General features: G+C 42.6%; 1 protein-coding gene across 1 annotated transcript in view; it reads right to left on the bottom strand.

Annotated features, from left to right (window-relative positions):
• Positions 1 to 2,141, bottom strand: part of LOC123166508 (uncharacterized) — a 10,392-nt gene extending 8,251 nt beyond the window's left edge. The window contains exons 1-6 of the mRNA XM_044584317.1: positions 1,708 to 2,141; positions 1,526 to 1,612; positions 946 to 1,032; positions 757 to 843; positions 566 to 655; positions 377 to 463 (exon numbers count right to left, since the gene is read on the bottom strand). The gene's annotated coding sequence lies outside the window, so the exon portion shown is untranslated. The remainder of the gene's footprint in view (positions 1 to 376; positions 464 to 565; positions 656 to 756; positions 844 to 945; positions 1,033 to 1,525; positions 1,613 to 1,707) is intronic.
• Positions 2,142 to 10,687: the final 8,546 nt, after the last annotated feature.

Here is a 10,687-nt window from a genome sequence, read left to right on the forward strand (position 1 = left end):
GTTTACAGTCAAAAAATAATAATAGGCTGAATTAGAAGCTAGTAACAATAGGCTGAATTTTTCAATGAATCCCAAGTGAGGTGGTTGTTGTGTTGGATAGATGTGCCCTTGATTGGTTACTTCATACAACTTCATCAGCATAGACACATAATTCAAAATATCACCTTGGAATAATTCTAGTCACGCATAATTCAAAAGATCACCTTGGTATAATTCTAGTCGAATATCTTAACACACTTACTGCACTTGAAAAATAAGATTTTCACAGAAGCCGAGAAAATAGGCATTTAGTTCTAATAAGATCCTTGAAAAAAAAACAAATATGGTACCAACAGAAACCTTTTATGCTCCTACTAAATAAATTGCTTTCCCTTACCTTTGACTTTAGACATCATATTCTCCATTCCAAAAGTGGCATCTTAAAGCACTTACTACACTTGAACAATGCGATTTTCACGAAAGCCTGTAAAATAGGAATTTAGTTCTTATATGCTCCCTAGAAAAAGAAAAAATGGCACCAACAAAAAACCTTTATGCTCCTACTGAATAAATTACTTTTCCTTACCTTTGAATTTAGACCTCTTCTTCTCCGTTCCAAAAGTGGTACCTTAACACACTTACTGTACTTGAACAATAATGAGATTTTCGCAGAAGCCTGGAAAATAGGCATTTAGTTCTAATATTCTCCCTAGGAAAAACAAAAATGATATCAACAGAAACCTTTATGCACCCAATGAACAAATTATTTTTCTTTACCTTTGATTCTATATTTTGTCTTCTCCGCTCCAAAAGTGGCATCATAATGGACTTACTACACGTGAACAATGATATTTTCACGGAAGCCTATAAAATAGGAATTTAGTTCTCATACGCTCCCTAGAAACGACGAAAATGATATCAACAGAAACCTTGTATGCTCGTACTGAATAAATTACTTTTCCTAACCTTTGATTTTAGATCTCGTTTTCTCCGTTCCAAAAGTGGAGTCTTAACGCACTTAGTGCACTTGAACAATAAGATTTTCGTAGAAGCCTGGAAAATAGGCATTTAGTTCTAATATGCTCCCTAGGAAAAACAAAAATGATATCAACAGAAACCTTTATGCTCCTAGTGAATAAATTACTTTTTCTATGTTTTATTTTAGACCTCGTGTTCTCCGTTCCAAAAGTGGCATCTTAACGCACTTACTGCACTTGAACAATGAGATTTTCACAGGAGCCTGGAAAATAGGCATTTAGTTCTAATATGCTCCCTAGAAAAAACAAATATGGTATCAAGACAAAAATGATATCAACAGAAACCTTTATGCTCCTAGTGAATAAATTACTTTTTCTATGTTTTTATTTTAGACCTCGTGTTCTCCGTTCCAAAAGTGGCATCTTAACGCACTTACTGCACTTGAACAATGAGATTTCACAGAAGCCTGGAAAATAGGCATTTAGTTCTAATATGCTCCCTAGAAAAAACAAATATGGTATCAAGACAAACCTTTTATGCTCCTAATGAGTAAATTACTTTTCCTTACCTTGGATTTTAGACCTCGCCTTCTCCGTTTCAAAAGTGGCATCTTAACGCGCTTACTGCACTTGAATAATGAGATTTCCGCAGAATCCTGGGTAACATGCATTTAGTTCTAATTTGCTCCCTATAAAAATGGTATGAGTAGAAACCTTTTTTGCTCCTAGTGAATAAATTAATTTTCCTTACCTTTGACTTTGGATCTCGTTGTCTTAGTTCGAGATGTAAATGGAGCATGGCCTAATATTTGGGCAGCGACTGTGGTTCGTCGGGAATACGCGAATGGTGCACTGCGTAGGTGCCTTGGAATACCACATATCTGAACTAAGAGGAAAACATAGACGATGGATCACAATTATGAGGGCAAACATATCAAGAGAGTGGTGGTGGCAGCAGTGGGTGGAGGAGAAGATAGTTAGATCTAGAGAATGTTCGTGGTTGCGGTGGAGGAGAAGATTGTTTGGTCTAAAGAGTGGTGGTGGCGGCAAAGGGTGGAGGAGAAGATTGTTAGGTCTAAAGAGTGGTGGCGGCGGTGAAGGGTGGAGGAGAAGATGGTTAGATCTAGAGAATATTGGTGGTTGAGGTTGGAGGGGAAGATAGTTAGGTCTCAAGAGTGGTGGCGGCGGCGGGCGGGGGAGAAAATAGTTAGGTCTAATGTTGATGTTGTGTCATGTGGGGCGAGGTGGCTTTATAGCTGTGCAGTTTGGGACTAGGAGCGCGGCTGCGATCCGTGTGATGCGGGGTGCGGGGCGTTGAGTGAGAGATGGGTGGCGGGGAATGGGAAAAAGGGCTGCATGGATACATGACGTGGCGGGGAGGTGTGTTTCATTTTTTAGGGTGAGGCAGGGTGCGGTGATGCGAGGAGGACGTGCATCTCGGGTAGGTGGATGAGAGGTAGGACCAAATGGTTTTTGGATGGATTGTGTTTGCGCACGGCGTTGCTCGGTGCCACAAATTTTCTGATGGATTTCTGGTTCGTGGGCCCGTGAGGTGTGTGCCTGTGATGAGACTAGTGCGAAGGTGTAAATTTGGGTTATTGCTAGAACAATTTGGAAAGCATATTTCTATATCTTCCACGATCAATTGATATCACTGTGTTTCTTTCAAGTATTGTATACCACACCTCAACAAAAAGGCTACTCCATCTGTTCAATTGATATTGGGGTGTTTTGCAACTAGCGGCTGATAGACCTCAAACGGATCTATAATTTTTGTTGTTCTATGATGTTATATTATCACTTTTGTATACTTTTTATACCATTTATATTGTTAATCTGGACTAACCCGTTAATTTAGTGCTTACTGTTAGTTCCTTGTTTCTGCATGATTTTGGTTTTACAGGAAATCAATATCTACGGAGGTCAAAATAACTTGTTGATTTAATTCGATTTTCTGGGTAACAAAGGACCCAAGAAGCTTTGGGGGAGATCGTGAGGAGCCACAGGGGGGCACATAACCACCTGGCGCGCCTTAGCCCTAGGGCGTGCCCTAGGTCATGTGGGGCCCACCTTAATCACCCTTTGTCCATTCCACTGCTATAAATTCCTACGAAACCCTCTACCATATTTATAGAAGAATTTTTCTGCCACCGCAAGTTCCCGTTTGATGAAAATCCAGTCTGGAGGCCTATTTCAGAGATCTACCGGAAGGGGAATCCATTGCCGGAGGCTCCTTCATCAACCTTGCGGCCTCCATGACTATGTGTGAGTATTTCCATGAGGACCTTAGGGTCCATATAGTAGCTAGATGAATCTATCTCTTTTTGGATCTTCAATACCACCAGATGACCCATTGCGCCAATTGGCCTAGAGACCAACTCCAACCTACAAGTTAAGCGAACTATACGAAACCTAGAATGGAAGTCAAGTGAACTATTTGAAGAGACCAAGAAGATAAGCAACTAATACAACAAAAAATAGGTGAATTGTTTGATGGTGCAGAGACCAACTGCAGCCCGGAAATTAAGTGAGATATATGAAACATAAAATGGAAGTTAAGTAAACTATTTGAAGGAAGTTTGTCATGAATGGTCAGATTATGGCTATGTTTGTATTGCATTGTTTCTACCTGAAAATGTGTTATATCGAGTAGAGGGGGGTGAATAGGTGATTTTTACAAATTCGTCACTGAGGAAATTCAACTTGAGGAATTTCCTAAGTAAGGAACTACAAGCAGCGGAATAAGTACTTAGGTGCATGCATAACAAAGCAGTAGCATAGTCATCATGATGAAATGAAACATACATAGAGCACAGGTAGCGTGTAAACAGGATAAGCAGGCAGAAGACAAGATGACTGAAGAATTAGGATTGAGGAAATTGAGAAAGTCTTCAGTCAAAGTCTTCAAACAGTAACAGTCAAGTTCATCAACACATGAATGAGGAAATGAAAGGGTTGAGGAAATAGAACCAGTAGCTTGGTGAAGACGATGATTTGGTAGACCAGTTCCAACTGCTGTGATAGTCGTACGTCTGGTTGGAGCGGCTAGGTATTTAAACCTGAGGACACACAGTCCTCACCGTATTCTCCTTGAGATAAGGTCACACAGACCTTGCCCAATTACTCGTGGTAAGTTTCAGGTGACTTCCAAACCTTCACAGACTCGGTCACTCGGCGATCCATAATTCCTCTTGGATGCTCTAGACCATGACGCCTAACCGTCTGGAGGATGCACAGTCCTCAAAGGTAACAAGCGTCGGTTCCACACAAGGAACAATCTCTTCAGTGATGCTCAATCACTTTGGGTTGTAGGTGTTTGGGTTTGGGTTTTTCCTCACTGATGATTTTTGCTCAAAGTCCTCGGAGGAGGGGATGCTCTCAATGACAAGTGTCGGTTTCTCTCGGAGTAGCCAACCAACTAGTGGTTGTAGGGGGCGGCTATTTATATAGCCTAGGGAGAAGCACGACATGATAGGACATAAATGCCCTTCAATTATATGACCGTTAGGTGGATAAGATATTTTGAGATAGCTAGCGCATAGTGCAGCAACAGTCGGAAATTTGAGCTCTCAAATTCCTCGGGGCTATCATGTTCCTCACTTGTAGGCAATCCGCACTGGCGAATTCCTAACTCCTCAGTTAGAACAAATTCCTCAGAGACCAGAAGATCTTCGTCTCTGTCACTAAAGAAATTGGCTGAACTGTATGAGATTTCCAATGGCTTCACTCGAAAGGATTGGGTAGGTGTAGGATTTTGAGAAGAGCATCACTTGGAAACTTTTCCTTAGTTTTACCTCGACCCCCTTTAACAGTATGGTGTTTCGTATGAGTCAAGAAAGAGAAAATGAAACTATGAAAACAAAAAGTCTTCACGCTTCATAATCCTCACATCAATATCGAAGTCTTCAAGGTCACACCAATTTCCTCACTTTCAAAGTCTTCAAGAAAACCAAAGTCTTCAACTGAAGACATTCATTTTTAGGGTTCGACTTTCATCGTAAATATCAAACTCCTCATAGACTTATAGAACCTGTGTACACTCACAAACACATTAGTCCCTTAACCTATAAGTCTTCAATACACCAAAATCACTAAGGGGCACTAGATGCACTTACAACCTCTCCCTTTTTGGTGATTGATGACGAATAGGTTAAGTTTTCAATGGGGATAAACATATGAAGTGTAAATAATGATATTGAGGAATTTGATTGCAAGATATAGAAGAACTCCCCCTCGAGATGTGCATATTTGAGGAATTTGCTTTGGATAGCAAATGCACATTGTAGAGTAATATCATGGAGATCTCCCCCTATATCTTGTAATTCATACATGCATTTGACATATAATATGAAGAATTTGAAATGCATGATGAAATATGGTGTCTGACGAATTCAGCATGCGTGCATTAAGTTACTTGAGGAAATAAGCATGCAGAAAAACAGTTCAAAAGTATCACACCACCATAGGACTTAAGTTTACAACTCATCCGAGCAAACACCTCAGAAGAGCAAGGGTTGTAACTTAACGAAAAAACGCCCATATATAAGACCCGCTTGAAGACTAACTCAAATTTCTCCCCCTTTGTCATCGAATGACCAAAAGGGACGAAAAATGAGGACTAACGCCCCTAAAGAATACCATCATGATGTTGATGGAGGAGCACCAGCATTGTTGGGGTCGTCCGTTGAGGTAGGGCCTACCATAGTGTCGTTCAAGTCTTCAGCTTCATCCGTCTCGCGTGATGAAGAATAGGAACTGGGGACGAGCTAAGGAAATTTGACCTTGTTTAATTTCTTCGAAGGAGGCTGAGACCAATCAAAGTCCTTTTGGAAGCCCATCTGCTTGAGATCTTCATCACCGTAGAGGTGAGACAATATGGCCCAAGTGCTATCAAAGACTTCATTCAAGTAGTAATGGTTTTTCTTCACAATGTTTTGCGTGACAGTCATGTTCAGAAGAATTGAGCTAAACTGACACTTGAACCACTTGTGATTTCGATCGACCTTCTGATGAAGACTTAAGAGAAGCTCAGGATCAGTCATCACTCGTGGAGCAGTGGCTTGAGGATTTTGCTTTGAAGCTTTTGCGGCAGAATCTTGAGTTGCAGAGTCATCATTGGTGGAATAAGATGCAGCTTTGCGAAACTATCCATCCAATGGACGATTGCCTTCATCAATAACAGCAGCTTTGCCTTTCTCATCAACTGAGGAAATAGTCCTTTTGAGGACTTTAATAGGAGGCAAATAGCTGAGATGATTTTGATAATCAACCTTGTAATGAATTGAAGACCTTGATCTGATGAATTTCATGATCCAGGGAGCATAAGGCTTCAACTCAAAAGGTGACAAGCAACATTAGCCAAAGTCCTCATGAAGAAATCATGGTAGTTGATAGGAATGCCATGTATGATATTGAACAGCAGATTCTTCATGATGCCCACAACCTCTTCTTCATCAGAGTTGTGGCCCTTGATTGCACTGACGGTTTTGGTCAGAATGCGGTATACTGTCCTTGGCACATATAGCAATTCCTTCAGGAGGAATGTGGTCCTTGGAGCTTGGCCAGCCTTCAAAGGCTTCATCAGCACTTGCATCAGATGATTTAAAAGTTCAGGTTCCTCATATATGAGCCTTCCACCTTCAGCAGGAGGACTGACTCGAATGGCATGAAGTAATTCGGAGGCCGGGGCTTTGTAATGCGTATTCTTAGTCATCCAATCAAGCACCCATGAATTCACATCATCCACATTTCCAGTGAGGTGCAATGTAGCATAGAATTGAAGAATTAGCTCTTCATTCCAATTGCAGATGTCAGCATAGAACTTTAAAAGCCCAGTGTCATGAAGAACACTCAGGACAGGTTGGAAGCATAAGAGAGACTCCATATCCGCATGAGGAATTTGACGGTGCTCAAATAATTTGTCCTTATCAAATAAGAGTGATGAATAGAAGTTCATCTGATTGTCTATCCAGAACCGCTTGCGGCGAATTCTTGCTGATTCATAGGGATTGAAATCCGTGAAGAAATGGTGCTCAGCAAGGAAATCATCAGCCTTGAATTTCTGCTTCTTTGTATGAGGATTTAGTGGCTTGGGCTGAAGATTTACATTTGAAGACTTCACAGCCTATTGGCGCACAACCTCTGGGGCCACAAACTGAGGAATTTCAGCGGCAGTTTCAGTAGCAGTAGTCTTGGTCTCCATTTCTTCAGCTGCAGTAGCTGGAATTTCTTCTGGAATGGAAAGAAGTGAAGTTTGACATTCTTCAGACCCCGTATGAATTTCTTCAGTTTGCACAGGGGACTGAGGAATTTGATGCAGAGGAGTGGTCAATGGTGAATTGGGATGAAGTCTTTCCTAATAGTCATCATTCAGAACTGGTGTAGTAGAACCAATGTCCACATCCTCATCTTCTTCTACTAATTCTTCAAGGCATGCCTCTTCACTTGTGAATTGAGGCATGAGCGATGATATCAGTGGAGTTGAAGGGATATCATCCACTTCAATTTCTTCATCCAACTGCTCTGAAGAAGCAGCAGAAGGATTCTCTGCATCTGTGTCATCTGGTATGACATATTCCTCACCATAAGGAATGAGTTCCTTGGAAGGTACAACAGAGATTGGAACAACATCAATTGGGTTAGTGAAGGAACTTGTCAAAGTCTTCACTTTCTTGGGAGCTGAAGACTCTGCAGTCATTGATGCTTTCCTTTTCTTCACAGCTTCCTTCTCCGCAGCTTTTGTTTTCTTCACTTATGATGCAAAAGGAAGGTTGACTTGCCTCACCTTAGATGGTTTGGCAGGAGGAGCAGATGAAGTGAGTTCATTTTCTTCAGGCACAACTGATGCAGTTGCCCTGCCTTGTTCAGTTTCTTCAGGCGCAGCAGCAGATTCTTCAGCTGGCCTGGATTGTTCTTCAGGTGCAACATTGGTGGTTGCCCTAGCAGTTTCTTCAGAAACTAGAATCTCTTCAGCAGCCCTGGTACTCTCAGTGTCATCAACAGTCTGATTTTCATCAGCTGTGCTAGCATTTTCTTCAGTAGGCTGAGCAGATGCTACAGCCTGAGGAATTTCTTGTTGCGATGGAGTTTGCAACATTGAGCTTGAGGGATTTGGAGAGTCTGACGAATCTGACTTTGGCACCTAGCCAAGCTGCACGGTATCTATCAAATTCATCACTAAGGTCTTTGATCTCCTTTTGCAGAGCCACAAGTTCTTCAGGAGACATGTATACAACATTTTTCTTCAGAAAACGCTCCTTCTTGTACTGAGCCTTATTGACTTGTCTGGCCTTCTCAAATTTCCATTTTCTTCATTGATGAAGGCTGTTAACATGTGACCTTGACCATAAGTGAGGTTCAAGTCAGGCAGACGAGTGTTCGGATCCTTGTGCCATAGATCAATGAACTCAAGGATCTTCTTCGGATCCAGCATGAGAGGCACATCACTGCCTTTGGCTCTAGCGGCCCTTTCTTGCTTGTTTATGATAATCTTAGCAAGTTCTTGATCATCAGCTTCATCATCATTAGACGGGACTTGAAAAACAACTTGCTTCTTGTGAGGACTTGGCCTCGAGCCACGTCCAACAGTGGCCTTTTTCTTCAACAAGGATGGGCCAGTTGAGGACTGTGGTGGAGCTGAGGAACTTGCAGATGCTCCTGAAGCAATAGAAAGTCCTGCGGTCCTTTGACACGTTGCAAGATGCACAGGTGTTGATGACTTTGCAACAGCAGTTGAGGATTTTGTGGCAACAGAGGGAATTGGGGTTGCCCTTGAAGAGGTTGCCTGAGGAATTGGCCGTGAGGGCTTTGTACTTGGCTGTGAGGGCATTGCTGTTGAGGAACTCGGCTTCACAACTAATTTCTTTGGCAAAGCCTTCTTAGGATTGCTAGTAGAGGCCTCAGCAGCAACAGCAGCAGCAGAATCTTCATTGAATTTCTTCACTGCTTCCTTTGCCAATTTAGCCAACTTGGTTTAGCGCTTGGCCCATTCCTTGGGAAATTCACCACCTCGCCTGATGCTTGAGGGATCAGCTTTTTGGCCTGGAACCAATGGAGGTCTTGGGCATGGAGGGTGTACAGCGTATTGCTTCATGTACTTTGGAGTAACATATCAATATTCCCTCCATTCCCTTGCCCATCTCCTCTCAATCCTCTGAATGCGCACCTTGCGCTGATTTTTGTTTTCTTTGCCATGTGTGGCTTCATCAGGTGTGCAATACTCAGGATAAATGTCTTCAGGGATTTCAAACGCAGTGTTTGTCTCTGGCCTCTTTCCTCCCTTCTGAGGTCTTTTACCATCAGCCTTTTCTTCACTTGAGGATTTTGAACAATTGGTGTTTCTGAGGAAGTATGCAATTTATCTTCGAGGAATGCTGTAAATGAGTTAAGTTGATGAGAACCTAGTGATTCAGCAGCTGTCATTTTGTACCTGTGAACAGAGTATAGGTGCGAAGAATTTGGAGAGGTCATATGCGTTCTCAGAATTTTTTCAAATGAATCAAGTTTGAGGAATTTGACCATGGGAGTCTTGAGGAATTTCACTAAGCGTTCTTGACTTAGGTTTCAGAGTTGTATAGATTTGACAATCGACACAATTGAGGAATCTTGAAGAAAAACATAGCTTAGAGAAACAAATCAAGAGCGGATGCAACTGGGTGTTTAAGGGTAGGGAAGTTGAAGAATAAACACCTTTTGAAGATTTTGTGGAAATCATGAGAATCAAAGTAGGGCAGTAAAAATAGATTTGAATTACCCTTGACGAAGAACACGACGAACTGGGAGTGGAAGTGGAGAGGTTCGTCAATTCAGATCTCCCACACCCTAACTTGGCGGTGGGAGACAGCTACGGCGGCGGCGGAGTGAAGATTTCCGGGGCTGGCGCGAGTACGATGGCGATGAGGTCGAGGTAGTGAAGCTCTTCCTCACCAGCGACGATGGAGTGTAGCGGGGGCGCTAGGTCTGAGAGCTCAAGCGAGGAGAGGTCGAGCGGATTAAATGAGGTATGAGGAAGGGAGGGGTATTTATAGCCACGGTGAAAAACTGCCCGTCCGACGAATTTGGACGAACATGCCCCTGCCCTTACCATCCTAGCGACATGTGTCACCCACGTACAGAGAGGTGGAGATCGTGATAGATCGTGGGTGAGTAGTTTAATCTTATCGTGGGATGCGGAACGGTTTGAACGGCAAAAGCTGAAAATTCAGATATGAAAATTTTAACGTTTCGTTCACAAATTCTTCAGCTGACAAGGACACAGTGAAGATTTTGAACGGGTTTCAAATAGAACGCACATGAAGAATTTGTGAACAGACTGGGTTGAGTTTATCATAGAGGAGGAATGGGTCCGATCACATTCACTTCGAAAAAAATCAACTTGAAGAATCAGCAATAAGTGAATGTTGTCAAGGACATGAAAAATGCATATATATATATATATATATATATATAGGGTAGCACTATTCTGATCCTGGGATCAAAATAGTTATTTGGATCACGGCGCGCCCTATATAGGAGCCGATACGATATTCCCGAGCTCCCGAACCCGGTGGAACGAAGAAAAAAACACGACCGCCGGTCCCCCACCTCCTGCACTCTGTCCATCCCCAACTCCCGCACTCCAACTCCTCGGCGCCCCCACCCACCAGGCACCAGCCCCCGGAACCGCCGCCGCCGTCACCTATAACCTCGTGCGCGCACCCTGTGGGCCAGGATCTGTCCGCCATCCACCCATC

This window comes from Triticum aestivum, chromosome 7D (genome assembly GCF_018294505.1).
Source record: "Triticum aestivum cultivar Chinese Spring chromosome 7D, IWGSC CS RefSeq v2.1, whole genome shotgun sequence".
Lineage (NCBI taxonomy): Eukaryota > Viridiplantae > Streptophyta > Magnoliopsida > Poales > Poaceae > Triticum > Triticum aestivum.